Here is a 23,605-nt window from a genome sequence, read left to right as displayed (position 1 = left end):
GGACACCCTGAACCCTTATATAGTGTTGCCACTGCAGTACTATCTGCATTGAAAAATGATATGAGGATAGTATTTATGGGCTCACCCCTTAATTCTACACAAGAATCACTACAAAAAGTCTTATATATGTAACCGGCTTCTTGCAGTATTGATAACTAGAATAATTAAAGAGATAGCATGCATACATATGCACACAGATGCCTTTTATAAGAACATTAGAAATGAAGGCAGAATTTTTTCTACATGTAATATAAAAAGCCTGCAATATAGTCTCTGGCTAGAATGTATGTAGAGCCGAATATTTTAATAAAGAGCAAATTTACCTTCTTTTTACCTTCTTTGTCTAAGTCCCAGATAATGCCCAAAGGCTTCTTGGATTTTTAAAAAGTGGGCCATTATGATACCTTGACAAACATTGGAAGCATCACTGCATGCTCCTGTCCAGAAAAGAAAAGAAAAGAGAATAGGAGTTGAACATGTCAACGTTAGAGAAGGAATAAAAAGGATTGTCCTTTTATGTAAAATATTTTCATATTTTTTCAAATGCCAATTCTCCTGCTAAAAATGCCACCTTTTTAAATAAAAAGGTTCAACTTGAAATGTCTTCTCTGTGATGGTTTTCCTTACTCCCCTGTAGATTTAGCTAATAGTCTACTCTAGGCTTCTAATAATAACCTGCACTTATTTCTACTATAGCTCTTAACATATTTCTATATATTTTTACATCTGTCTGTTCTATGCATCCTGTGAGCTCTTATGAGGGCAAGAACTATTAAACTATGTTTAATCCATTTTTGTCTTCTAGCCATTGGTCACAGTAGAAGCTTAATACACATTTTGTGATTAAATGAGACAAGAGATATATTCCTCAAATTATACACATTAATGACAGAGTAAATAGCAAACTCAGACTTTCTGACTCATAGTCTATTATTTTTCACAATCATTATCTAATTTAGTCTCCAATAATAGTTAATTTCCCAGTTATAGGCTTGAAATCTAAGAGATTTAATGCATTTTTTAAGGTCACACTGATAATGTTGGTGTCATTTCAGTCAGGATAGGTTAGGTTATGCTGCAGTAATAACCTCAAAATCAAAAGACCTAAAACAACAAAAGCTGGGGTGGGAGGGAATCCACATCTTCATTTAAAGACGATGGGTGATGGAATAGCCACAGTCTTGAACATTGCTTATCTCCAGGCTAGAGGAAAAAAGTGTTCTGGGAAAATAATAGCTATGGCCTGGAAGTAACACATGTTGCTTCACTTACAAGCCAGTGAATAAAACTAGTCCTACAGTCCCTACCATCAACAAGGAGATCATGATGTGCCATTCTACCGTGTTTCTGGAAATGCAAATTGGTTAAGACTATTACAGAGACTCACAGGTAAAAGGTATTCCTCAGAGGTTTGAGTATAACTTTTATTTCTAGCCTAATATTCTCTATACTAAGCAGGTTCTGGGACCTCCTCCTTTCAGAAAAGACACAGGAGACACGGGATATATTTTAAGAGGATTCAGATAAGATAAATGTGAAGTAATTCAAGGAATTACACATCTTAGCTTGAAATCAAGATATGAATGAAAAATAGCTGTCTTCAACTATAATAAGGTGATTATAGGAAAAAACATGACTAGTACCACTTGTTTTCCGAGCATTCAATACAGATAAATAGGCTTGAAATCCATTTTAAACAGTTAAATTGAGTGATTTTTGTAAGTGTTATATAAAAAAGTCATCTCTCTCTCTCTCCCTCTCTCTCTCTCTCTCTCTCTCTCTCTCTCTCTCTCACACACACACACACACACACACACACACACACACACTGAAGGACATTATAATGGGAAAGCCTAGGATTCTAGACCTAAGTTCATCACTATTTAGCTATGTGTCCCTGGGTCTCTTGTCGGTATATATATATATATATATATATATGTCTTGCTATGTAAAATTTAAAAACATGGAGAGATATATAAGATTCATTGTGATTTAAAATTATTTGGCCCATTTAAATAAACTTGTCATGACACAATTCAGGAGTCATTAGGGTCATAGTAACTGCAAAAGCAAGTATATCTCCAAGTTTCGATGGCTTAAAATAATATTATACTATTTTTTACCTATATAACAATATTCCTATTGGCAGGTGCCTTTTTTCCACACTATAATTCAGGGACCTAGGTTTCATCCATCTAGTGACTTCATTACCCAGTGGGGCCATAGAGTTCCCTGCTTCTAGTCAGTAAAAGCAAGAAAAGTGGAGAAACCCAGTCCAGAAGTGGCACACATTACTTCTGTTCACTGTTAATAAGGGCAAACTTATTGGTGAGAACACATGGCCTCATCTGGGCACAAAAAGGATGGAAAAAAGCAGTTGTTGCCTGAAGACTCCTCTCCCAGGACCAACTTCATGCTATGAAAGTAGGGATTCAATATTTTGGAGAACAGCTAGTCATCTCTGCCACAGTCTTTCTAGACAGCCACTTCCCTCCTCTGTAGAACTGACCACTCCTCTCTGTTGCTCATCCTGTACTCAAAATGCCATTATGGTACTTTCATCACTTGGTTCCTTTAGGTGGCAAATATTCAAGGGCAGGGACCGCTTTTTGTTCAGCTTTCCACTTCCTAGCACATAGCCCTATTCCAGGAGCAGAGCAATTATTCAATAACAAATTTTGATTAAATGAATTTACTCAAAGCTCCCTCGGCCACCCTTGTGGGGTTTGTTTGTTTGTTTTCCCATAGTTAGATGAGCTTGGGACACTAACTTAAGTATTTAAGAATTTTGTTATAGAACTTTACCAGAACCCAGTTATCCTACAAAATTGCTCAGTGTTTGTTATGAAGAAACATATACCAAGTGTCTAGATATAAATGACAATTCCCAGACCTCCATTCTTCTCTCCATTCTACTCCTTCATAAGTAGATGGCAGGGAAGGTTCTTTTCAATATTCTGATATTAGGGACAGGACTTTAAATATTCTGTCGTTATTTCAGTTTATGTACATAAGCCTTGGGTTTTTAAGTGAAAAATGTATAAATCAGGGGTGCCTGGGTGACTCAGGTAAGCAACCGACTCTTGGTTTTGGCTCAAATTATGACCTCAGAGTTGTGAGATCGAGCTCTACATGGGGCTCTGCACTCAGCCCAGAGTCAGCTTGAAATTCTCCTCTCTCCTCTCTCCCCACCATCTCTCTCTAAAATAAATAAATATTTTTTTTTCTTAAAAAGGGAAAAGAAAAAGGTATAAATCATCATAGTGCCTCTAGAGAGAGAATAATTAGAGTATATAAACTTTAAAGTATGTGCACCCTGAAAGACATTTACACATTAGTGACAATGCCTGAGAAGATTTTCTAAGGAACGGTGAAATATTTGGGAAAATTAACTCTTAGGTCAAGTCTTATTTAATCTAGACCAAATATGTAAATATGTAATGATATGTTTAATGTAGAATTCATTCATTTATCCAACAAACCTTTATTAACCTAGATTATTTAGGAAATATATCATACCATTTTTCCAAATCGCCTGGATAATTATCAAATGCCCTTCAAGGTCCATGGGGAGCTTTTTAAAATTATAGCTTGTGGCTCTTTCATGACAAGAGCCCACACCTACCCTTGCTTGAATTCCCAATAAATATTTATAGACTAAATTACTATCAACATAAATCCTTTGCCCATTTTTTCCAGTCTTTTATAAGATTTTTATCTATGACAATGGTGAACTTCACCAAAACTTAGTGGTCCTGGAAAAGAGCAATTACAAAAACAAAACAAAACAAAACAAAACAGTAATAACAAAAAAGCAACTGAAAAAAACCTGAAACCCATTATCTTGCTTTCTGGGCTTTAGTGAACACAAACAACGTCCCCCATATGAGTTAGGTAAAGACTCATAGATGCTCTCCTTGACAGAGCCAGACAAAAAACCCTCCAAATTTCTTTTTTTTCTTTTTTTTTTTGGTGTATTAATGATTAGCTGAACTGCTTGTCTTCACTGATCAATCGGAACAGAATGTTTATAAATCAAAATAAGGTTAAACTTCCCTCCTTCCCCTCAGCACCTGAACTTTGGCTTTCCCTTCCCGGAGCCAGCATAAAGCTCAACAGTTCTGCCTGAAAATAGGAGCCTCGAGGTAAAACACTCTGATCTACTCTCCAATCCCACCCTTTCACCCCACTTCCCCACATTTGTTTCTTTTCAACCTTGTTTACTCCTCCCTGTGAAAGAGCAACACTTTCTGTCTCATCTCGGAATGCTTATAGATCTTAGGTCAATTGCAATGGTCTCTGTGCCTCTATTAAAACAGACCTTTTTTTTTTTTTTTCTTATTATAATAGTGTTTCCAAGAATCTCTTCTTACTTACTTCCAGATTTGTTCTTTTTTATTTGATACCTTGCTTTAAAAGAGAATTACTCCCCCCTATACACTCAATACACAAATGTGAAATAAATCTCTACAGACGAGATTCCTAACTTTATTTTTCTCATCTGACCTGATAGGTGTGGTTTTCTGATGCCCTGAAAAGAAAATATTTGTTAACATTCACGTGGAATAAAGGCAAATATTTAGAACCAATATCAAATAAAGATGATTTTGCAAATAAGAGTTCTGGATTCTGTCTTGGGGTTTGGGGAGCACTAAAAGAAAGACTTCCTGGATGTTAGGGCTACTCTTTTTAATGCTTTTCCCAAAATATTGAATACGTACTGCCATCTACTGGTAGGCACTGCAAAATCAAGTTAAGACAAATGGCTCTTTCGTTCTACAGAAGTATGTGAATATATTCGTTGAGAAGATGGTCTTCTCATATGTAGAAGACCTAAAAGCAAATATTTATGTTCCATAAGCATTATTTATTGACGCACCAAGTTTAAATATTCATTTGTCTCAGATTTCCTCAAAAGAAATTTAGTTACCAAAATATTTTTAAATGATTCAGGGTTAAACACCTAAGGGAGCCTAACACTGCATAAATTGAATAGGAGAGCACAGTTCACTCTAGTATAGAGCTTTAATACACAAAGTGTGGTCTGCAAGCCAGCAGTCCCAGGTACAGGTAGGAGCTTGTAAGAAGTGCAAAATCTGAAGCTTCCCCCAGACCCACTTAAAGATAATCTGCATTTTAACAAGATTGTTGGGTAACACGTATATAGGTTAAATTTTTAGAAATACTGGTATGAAGTATTATATAGAATTTATAGGTTAAAAAAACAACAGCAAATCCTAGTCGGAGGCCTTTTTTTTTTTTTTTTTTTTTTTTTTAAATAAAAGTGAGGTTCTCAAGATTTTTGTCATGGTCCTAGAATCATTTTTCATTTTTCAATCTTCAAATGGATTTCATCCTGCAATTAAATTTTTTGAATCACTCTAAGACCGGTTGAAGCAGTCTTGAAACAAATTATACCTCTGTTAAAGAAAGACAATTAAAGAACAATACCCTCAAGCTATATGTTAATATTATACATTTGTGCATATTGAGATTCATTATTCTGTTCAGCATCATTGATGAGACTTTCCATGATTAATTACTGACACAGCTATGCCAGCAGCCTCGCAAGAAGGTTAAGAGATAGAGAGTCAAGGAAAAGATATAGACAAACTGAGGCATTGGAGCTGAGAGTAAGAACACTTTGGACAGCAAGTCACATGCACAGACACACAATCACACACGCACATACATGTGCACACTGATGATGAACTCCCAGTATTAAGCTGACAGGCCACATGAGCCAAACTTCAACAGCTTCCTGACTCTTCACAGCTCCCACAATTACCTGTATTAGAAGGAGATGCCATTGCCTCAAGCAGTTTCATTTAGTGTACCACATGCCTCCTACTTGAGAAAGGAACTCAGATAAAAATGTACATTCTACAGAATAAAGGGCACAGTCTGTTTTTCATGTTATAATACCATTGTCTTTGAAATTTGTTGAGACTTTCTTCATGGTCCATTTTTATGGTTTCTTGTATGCTTGAAAATGTGCATTTTCTAGTTATTGGATGCTAAATAGATAGATGAATCAAAATAGTTAATAGTTGTTCATATTTTCTATATCGCAATTTTTTTTCTCTGATCCATCAGTTAGTAGAGGTACATTAATATTTCCCAATATAATAATGACTTAAAAACTTATCTTATTTTGGCAGTTTTTGTTTCCTATATTTTAGGCCATTTTTACTATACTGTTTATACTTTAAGAAAGTGTATGATTTGATACTACCTGAAGTAGCCAAAGTTCACAGGTTAAAGGCACAGCCTTCCCACAAGACAGCTTTGCCCTTACTTCAGACACTAGCCATAAATTCAGGAGTCCTGAGGGCTACTTTCACTCTGGCCACCTGACTGGTTTGAGTATTCTCATATCACCCTCAAGTTCCATTTCTCATCAGACTCACAGGACTCTTTGAATGTGCTATAGTTAAAGTTACAGTTTTCAGGCACCTGGGTGAGTAAGTCAGTCATGTCTGACTCTTATCAAGTCATGATCCCAGCATTGTAAGATTGAGCCAAAAATCTGGCTCCACCCTGGGTATGGAGCCTGCTTAAGATTCTCTCTCCCTCTTCCCTCTCCCTCTCTAAAAATAAAATAAAATAAAATAAAATAAAATAAAATAAAATAAAATAAAATAAAAATAAATAAGTAAAATAAAATTACATTTTATTATAGCAATAGGATATAAGTTAAAAGATGCATAGGGCAAAATCGAAGAGATTTCCAAACATGAGGTGTCCGTCCACCTTTCATCATCAAAGTATGACAATACTCAGAGTACTACCAATAAGGGAAGCTCACTGAGTTTCAGTGTCCCGAGTTTTTATTAGTGTTTAACTTTGTAGGCAATTGTGATTCAATCTCCAGCTACTCCTTCCCTCTTGAGGTCAGGCTGATATCATTTAGCTCAGAGCTTCCATCTTTAAGTCTCATGATTGGCCTTTCCAGCATAATTAGCTCTTTCCTAAGTCACCTCATTAGCATAAACTATCACATGTGGTCTAGAGGGCCCATGAGTATATCGAAGACATTCTAATTACTTGAGAAACTCCAAAGGTTTGGAAGCTACATCCCAGGAGCCAGAACAAAAGCCAGTCTTCTCTTTAGATAAATTAATTCTTCACTGTACAAATATTAATATGGCTACCTTAACTTTTTTTTTGGGGGGGAGGGGTTACCATTTGCCTGCAAGGAATAAAATAAGACAGTAGAAATATCTATATATTTCAATAATCACAATAAATGTAAGTGGATGAAAGTAGTAAATAAAATGTGTTATATTGGAATGAAATAATTTAGGTATTTGCAAGAGACAAACCTAAATTATATGGACATATCATCAGATGGATGCAAATTAAAACCGCAGTTAAATCACTACACAGCCACCAGAATGGGCAAAATTTAAAAGACTGATAATACCTACAGTGTTAGTTTTATGGCACAACTAGAACTCTTCTACATTGTTGGGAAACTATAATTGGAGCAATTTAAGAAAGTGTCTGGTAATATATAAATAATCTAGATGTATGTGTATTTTATGGCCCAAAATTCTACTTCTGTGGGTCTATACCCAACAGAAATGTTTCACAAAATACATGTATAAGAATGTTCATAAAAAAAAAAAAGAATGTTCATAGCAGCTCTATTCATTATAGCAAAAAAATCTGAAAACCCAATGTTCATAGTCAAAGGAATATCTCACAGCAACAGGAAAGGACAAAATAGTAATATAACAAGAATATTGATAAATTTTATAAAATAATTCTGTAGGAATGAAGTCAGACTTGAAAGAATAAAACTTGTATGATTAAAATTAATATGCAAATTCAACAAAAGGCAAAATAGATTTATGAAGATAGAAATTAAAATAATCATTATTCTTAAAGGGAATAGCATTTGAGAAGGGGCATGAGGAAGCCTTCTGAATTACAAAAAAAAAAAATGCTCTCCATCTTTATCTGAGCTGTGGTTACATGGAAGCACATATGTGAGTATACACGCAAAGATTATCAAGCTGTAGACTTAGGATGTATGCATCTTTTGTATACTTCATACCTCAAAATAATTTCTAAAGTATAAGGATATAGAAAGATATTTGCAATTATCAGGTAATAGTAACTCCTTTTGTTATTGGCTTCAAACAGATGGCAAGACCTCTTCAATTAAAAAAAGGAAAGAAAGAAAAGAAAGAAAGAAAGAAAGAAAGAAAGAAAGAAAGAAAGAAAGAAAGAAAGAAAGAAAGAAAGAAAGAAAGAAAGAAAGAAGAGTTGCTTCCAAGGTAGCCTCACCTTCCAGTTTCACTCACCAATCTGCTTTCAGATGGCTTCAATTCATTGACAGAAGAATACAGAGCATTTGGTGGAGGGAAAATAAACCCAAAACAAAAGGAAAGATACTGACATTACCGATCTAAGTTAATACAGGTAAGCAAAAACATCTCAGAGCTTAGGTTGAGCAAAGGGGATAAGGAAAAAGATAAGGCATGAGTGGAGGAGGCAGTATCAAATGCAAGAGTCCTGTGTTGGAGAGTTAGGAGAGCTAGCCAATCAGTGCTCTGCTTTGGAATCAAGGTCCAGCTATTTAACTCAGCTTCATTCCCATAAATCAATGAAAAAAAAAAAAAAAAAAAAAAACAGTAAACAGGGACAGACAGGACACTGAAACGTTGGACTCACTTCATGTGGTAGGATGGTCCAGTTAATGGGAAACATTTGCCTGTGCAAGACCAGCGTGGCCTTTCCCTTCTGAACAGCTCCACTAGCTAGCAAATTTGCATCTGTGTCTGGCTGGAATCTTCCTTTTCCTACTTGTATTGGCTTTCTGGGACTGCCGTGACAAAGGATCACAAATGGGGAGGCCCAAAAAACTGAGTTGTTTTGTTTCATAGTAGTGGAGCCCAGAAATCCCAAAATTAAGTTGACACAATATCTCTTCAACTGTCCACCCTAGTCATGCCCTATTCCGTTACCTAACACCCAGCCTCACTATCTTCTGCCTGCATTGTTTCAACAACCTCCTAATGGGCTTCTTGCCTCCAATCTTATCCCACTCAAACCCATTCTCCACTTTAGACCCAAGATAATCTTTCTAAATCCCCCATTTAATTGTGTCCCTTCTCTCCTTAAAGCCCTATATTGTCCTGCAACTGCTCTCTCAGGATAAGGTCTCATGTTCTGATAATGCCTTTCAGGCCCTTAATTAAATGAATTTCAATTCTTTGAATTTGCCCTGTTTTCTCTGCCTTTTATTTAGGTCATCGCTCTTACTTTTGTTTCTGCCCAGAATATGCTTTCTATATCATCCCTTACTTCCTGTGGCTAACTCAACTGAGCCCTTAATCCTAGTATAAAACTTTCCTGAATTTCCAAAGGCTAGATTAGGTGCTGCCCTCCACCACCATCAAGTATTGCCACAGCATTCAGTACTTAACTCTTCCGATAGCACTTAGCACTCTATTGTAATTACCCGTGTATCCCTGTCTCCTCCACTACTCTTTATTTTTTTATAAATTTATTTTTTATTGGTGTTCAATTTGCCAACATATAGAATAACACCCAGTGCTCATCCCATCAAGTGCCCCCCTCAGTCCATCCCATCAAGTGCCCATCACCCAGTCACCCCCTACCCCCCCGCCCACCTCCCTTTCTACCACCCCTAGTTCGTTTCCCAAAGTTAGAAGTCTCTCATGTTCTTTTGGGGAATATAAAAAATAGTGAAAAGGAATAAAGGGGAAAGGAGAAAAAATGAGTGGGAAGTATCAGAAAGGGAGACAGAACATGAGAGACTCTACTACTCTTTAAATTCCTTCAGGGCCAGCATCATATATTGTCTTGTTCACTGTTCTACTCTTAGCACCCAGGAATGCCCTCCTCGCATACAGTAAGTACTTGGCAAGATTTTTCTGAATGGCTAAGTTAGTAAAATCAAATTATTCAGAGAAAGATACTTGTTTGGTTACTCCTGATACTGAATTTCTGTGAATGGAACTGTCCCCCAAGTCCATTTTATTTTTTTTTATTTTGCTTTACTTTGTTTAAAGGTTTTGTTTATTTGAGAAAGAGAGAGAGAGAGAACACGGGTGGGGGGCAAAGGCAGAGGGAGAGGGAGAAGCAGACTCCCCGCTGAGCAGGGGACCTGATCCCAGGACCTGGAGATCATGACCAGAGCTGGAGGCAGATGCTTAACCATCTGAGCCACCCAGGCATCACCCTAAACTCATTTTAGGAAATAAGTTTCACAAATCTTAATACGCTAGAATATTGTTCTTATCAGTTACAAAACAAGTAACATTTTATGTAAGGTAAATTTATGTTGGATTCCATCCCAATACAGTTAGCTGCTGATGCCCCCAAAGCACCTCATTATAAGGTGGCCAGACTTAAAAGGCTTGGACACTAAAGATGCATGACTAAAGCAGATGTCTCCCTTGAAGGGCAAAGCTTCCGGGCACCAGAAATACTTCTCTGCTTTGCTTCAGAACATAGAAATGTTTGACACACAAAGAAAACATGTAAAAGGCGACAGGTATTCTGAGATACTAAGGAAGGTACAGAAGTGAAGTAGGTCTTTGTGCATAAAATAAGCTCCTTTGTTTTGCACATCAAGTTAATTCTCTCTCTCTCTCTCTCTCTCTCTCTCTCTCTCTCTCACACACACACACACACACGGATGCCCCTTATTGGAAAGGAAAGTGTGAAAAATAAAAAAAATAAAAATAAAAAAGAGGAGAGAAAAATACTGCACTTTAAAGGATCTTATGACTCTACCTTGTCAAACAGGAATCATAAAGCTGCATAGCTTTCCACAACCCATTAGGTCACCTTGCAAGAATAAAAGCAAAACAAAGCAAAAAGCTAATACATTTTTTTTTGTAAAATAAAGAAGCACAAATATGATAATTTGGCTTATTACCACAAAGTGCAAATTTTGAATGCTTCGGAGAAATACAACATTGTTGCGGGCTAATGGGTTCTTTCTTGGAACTATATATGCCAGGACACCTATCAAAAACATGTCCAGTCAAGGAGTGACATGGTTTCAAAGCCAGGCCATTAATCTGGTGACAGCACTCCATTAAACTAACTCTGCAAATCATTTTATTGGAGGAGTGAAATATTGGAGAGACAGTGGGACCCTTGTTTACTGTCTCTATTGACTGATTACAACATGATTGCTTAGGGACAAGCCAGTTGTCTGCATCATGTAGAAAGATAACAAAGATAACGAAACTCTTATTTGGAGAAACTAAAGTTTCTATGGGGATACATTTCTGGTTTTGACTCTCCACAGTAAATAGAAAGCCTGTTTTTCAATTTTTGGTGGGATGGAGAGGAGGCTGATTTCATTTAAGGTGACTTATAATATCAATAATATACACATTTCCGTTCTATTTATAAACTGTAAACTTCTGAAGAATTCTGGACAACTTGCTATCTAATATCACTTTATACGCTTAACTAAAGTTAAATATTTGTTCCTCAAAATATATAGTTTGTTACCTGAAACAAAACTGATTCTGACCTCAGTTTAGCAGCTCACCGCTTAAAAATCAATACTCAAAAGAGAAGTGATGATGAGAAAGGGAAGTGCTTTATTCGGGAAGCTGGCAAGATGATGGGCTAATGTCTCAAAGGCCATCTCTTCCCCTTCCAGGCAAAGCCAGAGAGTTTTAAAGGGGAAGGAATGGAAAAAGGGAAGGGGGCTGTGTGTAAGAGAAGCAGGTGCCCAGGCGGTTAGTCACGTGTTGACATGCTTCTCAACATACTTGCCGACATCCATGGCAGCTATTTTCAAATACAGTCACCCCCTAATTTTCTGGGAAAGTTTGGTCCCTCTCTTCTCAAGGCCCATGTTCTGTAAATCTCATGGAAAGTATGTTAGTTCTGCTGCAGGCTGAGGGAACTAGGTCAGCAAGCAAGTTGTTCATAAGTTTGAAGCAAGTTAACCCTTAAGACCAGTTGGAATGGTCTGGTACCGTTCCTCAGATTTCGGTTTCCAATAGAGCTATGACAATAACAGCCAGAAAAATACTAATCTAACTAGATGAATTAAACATCTCTTATGGTTGCGTTTAGTTGCTTTTTAATTTAGCCTGAGTTTGCCACGAGGAAAACTCATGATATAAATATCATTTGGGATCATTCTCTCAGATACATACTCAATTCTTGACTAACATAGCAGAGTGTAGGAAATAGCAGAGATAACATAAATCACTCCCTTGCTAAACCTCTACCAACACATTTCACAAAGCAAGTACACTTCTAGTATTAATGATCAGGAAAATGACCAAAAGGTGAGTATTGAGCGAGAAAAACAGAAACAAGGACTCTGGAAAATGTGTTAACTGCATGATTAACTCTCAAAATACTCCTTTATGAGACAGAGAGGGCAATAAGAGGATTGTTCCATTGGAGAAAATGCAGGCCCAGATTTGTCCTGTTGGGTGTAAGTAATGTACCCACACAGAGGTCTAACGTATTATGAGACATAAACAGAGGATAAACAAACTAGCCTTATGGGACAACAGAATAAAATATGAGTTTTGTAACTGTGAAAGGAGGAAGAAATTGGTTCAGCATCTTTCATCCATGTAGAAACTAGCCTCTGATGCCTATTGACGCTATGCTGGGTGCAAAAATAGTGGTCCGTAATGCAGGTACAATAACTGTCCTCATGAATCTATTAGGAAAATATATATTAAATAAATTGCTATAATTAATTAGTTAGTTGATTAGTTAACATTGTAAAAAGTCCGTCAGGAAATAAAGCATGAAATGAAAACAGAAAATGAGGACCTGACAGAGAAGGAAGTATCCTCTGAGGAAATAAAATTTATTGAGTATATGCTGTGTGTAAGCTAACACACTTCACATATACTTTTGTGTGTGTAGTATACTTTGTGATGATAAAATGTGGTCATACAATAAAGGGATGTCAAGTCGTTTACAAATAACTATAATAACAAGGAGAAAGTGTTGCCGCCAAAGAGTGGTACTGATAAGTTTTAGGAATATCAGAGAATAAATTTCTGCTATTTCATTTTCGTATAAGATTAAAGGGGGAAAGACATCCCATGCTTATGGATTGGAAGAACGACTATTGTTCAAATGTCTCTACTATCCAAAGTGATCTACAGATTTAATACAAACCCTATCAAAATACCAACAGCATTTTTCACAGAGCTAGACCAAAGAATCCTAAAATGTGTGTGGAACCACAAAAGACCCTGAACAGCCACAGCAGACTTGAAAAAGAAAAAAATGATGGAGCCATCACAATTCTGGGCTTCAAGTTATATTACAAAGCTTTAGTCATCAAAACAGTATGGTACTGGCACAACAATAAACACATACGTCAATAAAATGGAATTAAAAGCCTGGAAACAAACCCATAATCATAATGGTCAATTAATCTTCAATGAAAGATGGAAGAATATGCAATGGGGAAAAGACAATCTTTTCAACAAATGGTGTTGGGAAAACTGGACAGCAACATGCAAAAGAATGAAACTGCACCAATTTCTTATACCAGACACAAAAATAAACAAAATGGATTAAAGACCTAAATATGGGACCAAAACTATTAGAATCCTAGGAGAACACAGGCAATAACCTCTTTGACATGGGCCATAACAACATTTTTCTGGATATGTCTCCTGAGGCAAGGAAAACAAAAGCAAAAATAAACTACTGGAACTATATCAAAATAAAAAGCTTCTTCACAGTGACAGAAACAATCAACAAAACTAAAAGGCAACCTTCAGAATGGGATAAGATATTTGCAAATGACATATCTGATAAAGAGTTAGTGCCCAAAATGTAAAAAGAACTGATACAATTAAAGAATAAAATAATAATAATAATCTAGTTAAAAATGGGCAGAAGACATAGACATTTATTTCTCCAGAGAAAAACATCCAGATGGTCAACAGACACATAAAAAGATGCTCAACATCACTCATCATCAGGGAAATGTAAATCAAAACTATAATGAGGTATCACCTCACACCTGTTAGAATGACTAAAATCAAAAACACAAGAAATAATAGGTGTTGCTGAGGATGTGGAGAAAAAGGAACCCTTGTGCACTGTTGGTGGGAATACAAACTGGTGCAGCCACTGTGGAAAACAGTATGGATTCTCCTCAAAAAAATTAAAAATAGAATTACCCTACAATCCAGTAATCACACTATTGGGTATTTACTCAAAGAATAAAGAAACCCTAATTCAAAGGGATACACACACCCCTGTTGATGGTAGCATTATTTTCAAAAGCCAAATTATGGAAGCAAAGTGTCCATCAACAGATGAATGGATGAAGATGATATGGTATACGTTTACCACAGATCATTATCCAGTCATTAAAAGGAATGAAATATTGCCATTTGCAACACGTATGGAACTAGAGAGTATAATGCTAGGCCAAAAAAGTGAGCTAGAGAAAGACAAATACCATATAATTTCACTTATATGTGGACTTTAAGAAACAAAACAAATAAAAGGAAAGAGAGAAACAAACCAAGGAACAAACTCCTAACCATAGAGAACAAACTAATGGTTATCAGCGGTCGGGGGTGGGGGGGTGTTGGGGGGGGCAAATAAGTGTTGGGGATTAAAGAGCACACTCATCATGATGAGCTCTGAGTAATGTATATCATTGTTGAATCACTATAGTGTAGTGATTAGTTTCACCTGAAATGAAGATAAAACTGTATGTTAACTATACTGAAATTAAAATAAATAACAATAAAAAATAATAACTAACAAACAGAAGGTTAGGTCAAAGACATTGAAGATAGCACATTATCTGAATTACTGCGGTGAAAGGCATACCTCCAGATGACTTCCCGGGACCAGGAACGGACAGCAACGGCTGAGTGAACAGCTTGCCTCGTGCCTACAATAATGTCCTTGCCCTGAAGAAAGTCCTCTCAACACACCTTCCAGGAGCAGGTCCTATAATGACATGAAAACAATGGTCCCAAGGAGCCTCTAGAGCTGGGCTTTCTCTAGTGGATCACGGTGGTTATAGGGCTATTACTTTGGGGACATGAAGTTCAAATTCTACTGATTTCAAAAGCTTCCATTTTATATCTCCTTGTTCAATAGGCTGAATCAATACTACCCTCAGGACATGAGGTTTTGTTTATGATAAATGATAGAAACCTGCCACTCTTCTGATTAGCCTTTGTATCAGTAGGAATCCTGAGCCCGGTAAATGGAACAGTATTACATGTATGAATCATACTTCAACAAATGAGCCCACTGGTAATGAGTATACATGCGAAGTAGTAGTGACAATTAGTCAAGTGAATCTCAGGGAACAGTACTGTTTGCTCCTTTCTTTCTTTTTTTTTTTTTTTTGTTTGCTCCTTTCTTTAAGAAAAATCTGGAGGCAGCCCGGGTGGCTCAGCCCAGGGCATGATCCTGAGGACCTGGGATCGAGTGCCACGTTGGGATCCCTGCATGGGGCCTGCTTCTCCCTCTGCCTGTGTCTCTGCCCCACCACCCCTCTCTCTGTGTGTCTCATGAATAAATAAATAAAATATATTTTTTAAAAAATTAGAAATCTGGGTGCCATGATTAGAAGATCCACCACCCTCAGCATAACAATAACAACTCCCATTAATTAAGTGCTTACTGTGTAGCAGACCCTGAGTAGAGCATTGACGTCTCCTAATGATTCTATGAAGAACACTCTAATTATCTTATAAATGAGGATGCTAGTTCAATTATTGTCATTCAAAGATAGGTTTTATACTGGTACATTTTTAAACTCTGGGAAGACACATGAGACCTTTTTGTGAGGTGCTGGAGGCTGGGCTCAGGATTTGAACCCATAATCTTATCAACGATTCTATTATGCTCCCATTCTTAATGGTGGTTAATCTTCAAAACTTTTATGAAATTTCACTTTTAATTCAATTCTGAGTTGCAATTTTCAGAGACAAAGGGAGATAAGAGGTCTGATGAGCAGAAATATGTTTGTTGGAAGTCACATTCCTTACAGTTATTAGAGAGCCTCACCTGTAGTGTCAGGCCCCCATCACCTGCTGTGGAGAGAGCATGCCATGAAAGCTATGGCCTACATGCGTTGCTTTATTTTAATTTTAAAAGTATTTTTAAAGTGGTTAGATACTAAGATTCAGTTTAAAAACATTTTTTGTTTGTGCTGCCTTTTCACACATGAATTGATATAATTTATTTCATTTTGCTTACCTGTTTTAGCTAGCTTTTTTTTTTTTTCTTTTAACCCATTCATCTGATTCAGTAGACACTTAATAATATAGTCCTGGTATATCTCCTTTTTGGTGCTTTCCTGGAAAGTAATTTCATTCCCTCTTTATTTACTTGCCTCCAATATAGATGGTCCCATCCCCTAAATAGGTAAATTAAATCTATAAGAGCTGCTAGTCTATTGGTTCAATGATGACATACCGGGGTTAAAATCCGTTGACTACAATTAAGACCAGAAATGAACAAAAAAGAATCATAGTTATATGCTCATATTTACTCACTTAATGAAGGAACAAATAGATAAAATGTGTATGATGCAGTAGTTCTGCTAGTGACTAATCTGATTTTTAGTTGCTCTCATGATTGATAGCTTGAGAGTCCCACCTCTCCTTTCTCTATTTTTGCGCGACGTTCAAACAAATCAATTCTGTACTTACAGAAAACTTTTTTCACGACATTGATACTGAGGGAAAAAAAATTAAATCTATATGCCACTGTGCTGTTGGTTTCCATTTTAAATATGCCTACACATTTTCATTTGGAAATACTTGGAATTCTGGGTTAAAGCCTCTTGGATATTTGGCCAATGATACTGAAAGTTCAAGACAAATAAAGCCTCTCTTTATGATCTAGTTTTGCACACAATGGAGAGAAAACAATTGGTCAGAAAACTGGTCATTATCTGAAACTTGAAGATTTAGCAATAACATTGTTGATTTTCTTAACTATTTGAAAAATGCACTGTGATCTGAAAATGAAAATTTCCATAGATTTTTTTTTATGATTTCAAGTAGGATAAGGTCATCTGAAAAATGTTGTTTTTTTTTTTTTAATTAAAGACTACTTATTTATTCATGAGCGACACAGAGAGAGGCAGAGACACAGGCAGAGGGAGAAGCAGGCTCCATGCGGGGAGCCCAATACAGGACTTGATCCCGGGACCCCAGGATCACGCCCTGGGCCCAAGGCAGGCACTAAACTGCTGAGCCACCCAGGGATCCCCTGAAAAATGTTCTTATGATAATTTCTAGCCTCGCCATTTAAAGTTAAAAGTGAACAATACAAGTTATTTTTATGTTTATTCAAGTGCTGCCTTTTCACACATGAATTGATATAATTTATTTCATTTTGCTTACCTGTTTTAGCTATTTTTCATGGTTGGTCAATTCATTTCAGACAGAAAATGCCTTTCTCTCTCTCTCTTTCTCTCTCTCTGTTCATTTGCAGTTTGAGAGACTTATAGGTTGTATGAGACAAGCTGATACAGTTGCTGCTGTTGACGACATTGGTCAGTTGTCAACTGTGTGCACAGCATTAGATTACATCAGGTACCCTGGAAAGTAGGACGATGGATACTATTTCGGTCTTCAGTGAAAATACAATCTAATGAAAATCATATAACACACTTCTCTCAGCATAAGATACACCAGAGGAGCAGATTACAGATATTTAAAGGGCAATATACTTACATGCTAGACTGATACATAGAGAGAAGCCTCCATTCCTTTGTTCAAAAATATGTTCATTGCGGGGCCTCCCAGGGCGGGGGGAGCTCAGTTGGTTAGTGCCGGACCCTTGATTTCAGCTCAAGTCATTATCTCAGGGTCATGAGATCAAGCCCTGCATCGACTTCGATCGGCAGGTGTGAAGCCTGCTTAAGATTCTCTCTCTCCCCCTCTTGGAGGAGGGGGTGCCTCCACCCCCTGCTTGTGCTCGCTCTCTTTCTCTCTCAAAAAAAAGTTCACTGTGATTCCGTGCCTAATAACCTAAGAACAACAGATACCAAAGGGGTCCTGAGAGACCCAACCATCTATAATGATAACATTGTACTTAAATTTTACAGAAGGCTTAATAAGCCCTGGAACGTTATTTATACACATTATTTCATTTGATCCTTAGGACGCTACCTGCAGGATTTATCCCCATTTTCCACATGAAGTGACTGAGGCTTAGAAAATTAAGCACTTAATCAGGTCATATAGCTACTAAAGGCAGAACTGAACTTTTAAAACTAAATGTTCTAACTCCCGACTCCAAACTTTTCCTGTTTCCACACCCAGTCTCCCAAGCCTACTTCACCTGTTCAATCCGGTTTTCTGAACCTGTCTCCTTGCTGCATTGCCTGTATCTGCTGTCTGACCTCAGCCAATTATTATTATCTTCTCCCTTTTTCTTCTAATCTTTCTCCCTGTGCTGAAGTGCATGTTATCAACTAACCCCCAGGGCCCCCAGCTGCTGCAGCTCCCTGCACTTGGCCACGGCCCCGCATCCCCACCTGTGCTTCTGGCTGCAGGAGTCGATGACTGGTTGCCCAGTCACCCAGCTGTTCCATGCAGGTCTTCCCTTCCTCCACAACTCACATTCTTTAAGTACTAAACTCCCTTTACTCCCCAAATATTTTTTTGAAGCTGAAGCTGATACGACCCCCAATTTAGAAAACTCCTTTTCCTCCCTTTACTTATGGTGATTGCAATCAATTTTCAAAAGACAATTCCAGAGAAAGGGAGCTAGCATTAATTGAGCAGCTTCTGTGTCTGATGGACAACGTTTGCTGGGTCATTTGCTTCTTACCTGGTTTTATTTCCAATAGATCTTTTAAGCTAATTGCGTTCTCTCCTATTTATGCTACGTATTGATTCAATTTAACGAATGTCTACCAAGTGCACTGTGTGGGTTGCTGATTAGAAAATGATGAAAGGGTAGGTCTCTAACCTCATGAAACTTAGAGCCTATGGAAGAAAGTCAATAGGCAAATAGATCACTATGTACTAAGAAATAATGACAGCTATGTATAGGGCCAGACGCACATATGGGAGGGACACCACATTCAGAAGGGAATTAGAAGGGTGGAGTGAGAAACACGGTTTTCCAAAGAAGGTATATGTATGCAGTCTCTTAATTATGAATATGAGTAAACCAAAGCAGTAGGTGTTGGGGGGGGGGGCAGGCAGAGCGTTGTAGGCAAAAGTGGCACCATCTTCAGAACGGCCGTGTGTGGCTGGAACACAGAGTAGTAAATGCCAGATGGGGATGAGGTTGGGGGCAGGAGGAGAAACTACACTTAAGGGGCTTTCTGTGCCACGTGAAGTTGCTTGGATTTTCATCTGAAGGCAGCAGGGAGGCATTAGGGTTGATTTTTTAGCGAAACGGGTCTGGGTTCATATTTCGAAAGTTCAGTGTGCTTTAGGGGTGGAGACAGAAAGGCTGGAAGGAGGCCTGAAGCAGCCTCATTGCAATATATCCAGGTGAAAGATGACAAGAGTTTGAACTCATGACAGCGAGAAGGACTTCGGTTTAAGAAATAGATTTTAAATATTTCAAGTGGAATTTATTTCAAGTGGAGTTTATTGATTTTTAGATGAAGGGGAAAAAGGGGGACAGTGGAGTAGTGGGATCCGGAATGATGCCTTGGTGTCTGCCTTACACAGAAGGAATAGGGAAGAGTAGCCTTGGTGGGATGGAGGATGAGATGAGTGTGCATTTTGTGGTAGAGTGAGGTCCTTACCGAACTTCCAAATAGGGATGGCCCGTATACATTTCTGTATGAATCAGTTGGGATGGATGCAGCACATGTTCTCTAGTATTGTATTTACCATCTCATGTGCATTTTGTATCTGACCAAATTTTTTTTTCTTATTTCTTTTTTTTTTTTTTAATTTTAATTCCAAGATAGTCAACATACAGTGTTATATTAGTCTCGGGTATATAATAGAGTGATTCACCTGTCCCATACATCACCCAGTGCTCGTCACAAATGCACTCCTTGGTTCTCATTAACTATTTACACATTGTCCCATGCACCTCCCCTCTGGTACCATGTTCTGTTTAATTCCTTGAGTGAAAAAGAGGAACTGCCTTACAATTCTTTGCATTGATCAGAGGCCAAGCACAATATATTGTGTATAGTGGGAGCTCGGTAAAGATTTGTTTCTTGAAAAATGGGTTGACCGACTGATTGCTATGGGTTGGCTCTAATACATACTAAGTAAAGTTGGGTAAAGTTTGCCTTCAAGCTTTTATGGAGGTTTTATGTGGGAAGGTTAGGCAACAGCAGCACAGCACATGTATGTAAACCTTCTACCCTAAGTATTTTTTATGTGTATACTGAATACTCTTGGTATCCTGGAAACTATTGTTTATATATTTTTGAGAACAGAGAGTATCTTATTTTGTACTTCATTTTATCCCTAGTTAATTTCATGGCCTATAGTAAGTATTTAACAAATATTTGGTGAATAAATATACAAATTACAATCACTAAGTCATAGTTTATGTATCACGATCACTAGGTTATAGTTTATATAAGCAGTTATGTACACAGTTTATATACCACAAGTGTAGATTGCAAAAGCCCACATTTAATAACACTTATATTAAATAATAGATGGAGTTTATGTAATTTTTACCATCCAATAATCACAAAGTATCTTTGTTTGCTATCTTTGTGATATATTTGTAGTTGGAGTCTGTCCCTTTATATCTGAGCAATTCTGCTTCCATCTGCTAGTGATGCCAGATGGAGGAGAGGCAGGGAGACCAAGAGATTAATGAAGCAACTCATCAAGTTGTGCGAAAGGCAAAAATATATAAGAAAATCAAATCTGTTGAAATGCCCTTTCCAAAGAGTGATGGTTTCATATTGTATAAGTTTAAAGTTTCTGGAAGAAAAAAAAAATAGAGGAAACTTCTGGAAGATAAAATTGTTAATGACTTGTAAAGATGTCCATTTTGGAAAAACACAGGGTATCATCTTCTTCCCATTGTATATGTTACACCCTGGTAGCAAAGGACATTAACTCTTTCTGACCAGAAGGGTGAAATTAACTACACTGGGGAGTACAGAGTCCATTAGTGGAAATGGATCCCCAAGGCTCTTAGTTGGTGATGGGCTCAGACACCATGAAATAAGGGTGTAAGCTAGTTTTCTCAAAGGGAAGCTAGTACTTCGGAACAAGGATATTGTCTGTAATTTATAGGAGGAAGGAAAAGGCAAAAATCAGGTGAACCCTGCTGGATTTTATAATTCTTTGGAAAGCAGTAGTAAAAATGGTGATGTGGGAGGGATTTTCCATACACAATATTTTAGGATAGCACCAGACCTCAGCCAGTGGTAGGTAAGAGAGAAAATGTCCCTCAAACAGTTTGTAATGCAATAAGCTATGTAATGTAAATAATCATACAAAATATATTCTAGAAGAAATCAATTCATTTAAGATGGCAGTAACTTGTAAAATCATTTGATAAATAAATGATATTGATAATATTACAAATGAGAAAACATGGCATGAGAAAAAGCATTTAAATAATAGTCATAAGAGATGAATAAATCTACATATCAATCCAAATAAATATCATTAATAAAGTAGTCATGCAATCATATTCATTAGAATTAGAAAATTCCTTTCTAAATAAATTTCTCTAATGAAAACTATTTGCTTAGCTCTTTCTGAGGCAAATGCCATGTAGATGTATAGTTGACATGGGCCCAACATTACTCTTCTTTACATTAAATTTCTCAAGATCAATTTTTTTAAATATTACATCAATTCTAGTAAGGATTCTGAGTTCAAGTTTTTTATTAAACTTGGCTGACTGGGCACAATATAAGATTTTTGAATCACAAATGATTTGAGTTAGGAAAAGTCATAATCAGACCAGACCTGAAAAAAAGGTACAGAAGGCAAAGAAAAGCACAGAGTGGCCATGTGAGTACTCAGAACATTTTATCTGCTCCCCAGCATTTCCCAAAGCCCCTGTGTTAGGCAAATCCATGTGAAAAGTTCTGGGGGAAAAATGCTGTAAGCAGATGTGACATGTATCAGTTTCGGAGCCAAGGCCCTCAAGAGCTGTTGGACTACCTTCTTTCCACGACGCTCTCTTTCTTGCTATAATAGACTTGGAGGCGATGTGTAACAGATGCTGAAGCTATAAAATGGTGGCATCTTCCTCAGTCCCACTGGACATGTAGTTTCAGTGAGAAATGAACTGGGTTGGGCTAAGATGCTGAGATTTGAGCATCTGTTACCTTAGCCTATTTCTGGCTGTTAATCAGAGATTATCCTGAAATGATAAAAGAGGTGTTGGTATGAAATATAGAGGTTATTAGGTTATTAAACATCAGTTCAAACATTTCTTGATTTCTGGGAACCATGCATATCAATTTTGAAGTACTGCGAATTATACAAATTTAACATTCAGTTCTTGCCTGATTGGTGACCACCGCTATTCGTGAGATAAATGAAGGTTCTGCAGCTCCAACAGTGACATTTTCTCATGAATTCTTTCCTTCCCCTTCAAGAGATTTCTTGTTTTCCAGGCTGCAGAAAAATCTCTAGCGAAGATAATGAAGCTTAAGGTCGGTACCCCTTGGGTTATAGGCCTTTTCTGAGGTTTTCTGCCTAACTTCATATCTGTAATTTCAGATAGTTTTTCTGAGGAAGGACCCTCCCAAGATGAATAAGCCTTCAGTCCTACAAAAATCTGAATCCAGCCCTTCCTGGTTTCATATTATGGCCTCTTACCTGGAACTAGGCATTATCTTTTTTTCACTACCTCGTTATCACACTCTCCAAAAGCAAACTAGATACAAAGTCCTTCTTTCCTCAAGGCCTGGGAAATCATGTATTTTTTCCCTCTTTAGGCAAATTAAACCCAAGAGATGTCTCCTTTAGCTGAGTGCCTGAGCCACTACTTTTTCTATTTTTGGTCATTTTTAGTAGTTCTCATTGACACATACAGACTGGCCTCGTTGTATTTACCCACACATGGAAACACCTGCACACACTCACAGGCTCGCTCATGAGCACACACAGAAAGTACATTTCATGATGGGTTGTGTTTTTTTTCCCTGTATTAAGATGACTTTGTAATAGAGACCTTTATTACATGTCAATACGAGGAGAATTGAGGCCAATACCCACAGGTTTCTCACACACAAGTCAGCCATTTTCAGGAGGTCCAGCTCATGGCACAGGCCACATGCTGTAATCCGAGGCAAATTAGCTAAATAACTAAAAACCTGTTCTGATGGGTTTGGGAGCTCAAAGTCCCTGGCCCTTCAAATAGAAAACAAAAAAACAAAAAACAATGTCTGTGTGATAAGCTGGCTTTCCTCTTTCCCTAAGTATTTTACTTTGTGAATCGTGAGAGTTGTGGCATGATAGTGGCTGACATTTTCCTAGGGGGCCCGACTGTAATCTGTATTCTGGCTGACGGAAGAACAGCAGGAGGGGAGAGATGAGGCCAGGAAAAGTATAGTTAATAATTATGCATGCAGGTAGTGTGTTAGGAACTCTTTCCAAAGCTGTGATAAAGTACTTCATTCTTTATTTAAACTCTCATAATCACTCTTCTTCTTTATCTA

The 23,605-nt window shown here is 37.4% G+C and overlaps 1 long non-coding RNA gene across 1 annotated transcript in view; it reads right to left on the bottom strand.

Annotated features, from left to right (window-relative positions):
• The window catches only part of LOC102155529, a 116,656-nt gene extending 94,358 nt beyond the window's left edge, over positions 1–22,298 (bottom strand). The window contains exons 1-4 of the long non-coding RNA XR_005360474.1: positions 22,101–22,298; positions 17,379–17,575; positions 14,839–14,961; positions 324–437 (exon numbers count right to left, since the gene is read on the bottom strand). This is a non-coding gene — a long non-coding RNA (uncharacterized LOC102155529). The remainder of the gene's footprint in view (positions 1–323; positions 438–14,838; positions 14,962–17,378; positions 17,576–22,100) is intronic.
• Positions 22,299–23,605: the final 1,307 nt, after the last annotated feature.

This window comes from Canis lupus, chromosome 6, assembly GCF_011100685.1.
Source record: "Canis lupus familiaris isolate Mischka breed German Shepherd chromosome 6, alternate assembly UU_Cfam_GSD_1.0, whole genome shotgun sequence".
Lineage (NCBI taxonomy): Eukaryota > Metazoa > Chordata > Mammalia > Carnivora > Canidae > Canis > Canis lupus.
Note: the sequence above shows the minus strand (reverse complement) of the source record. Positions and strands in the feature narration are given on the sequence as shown.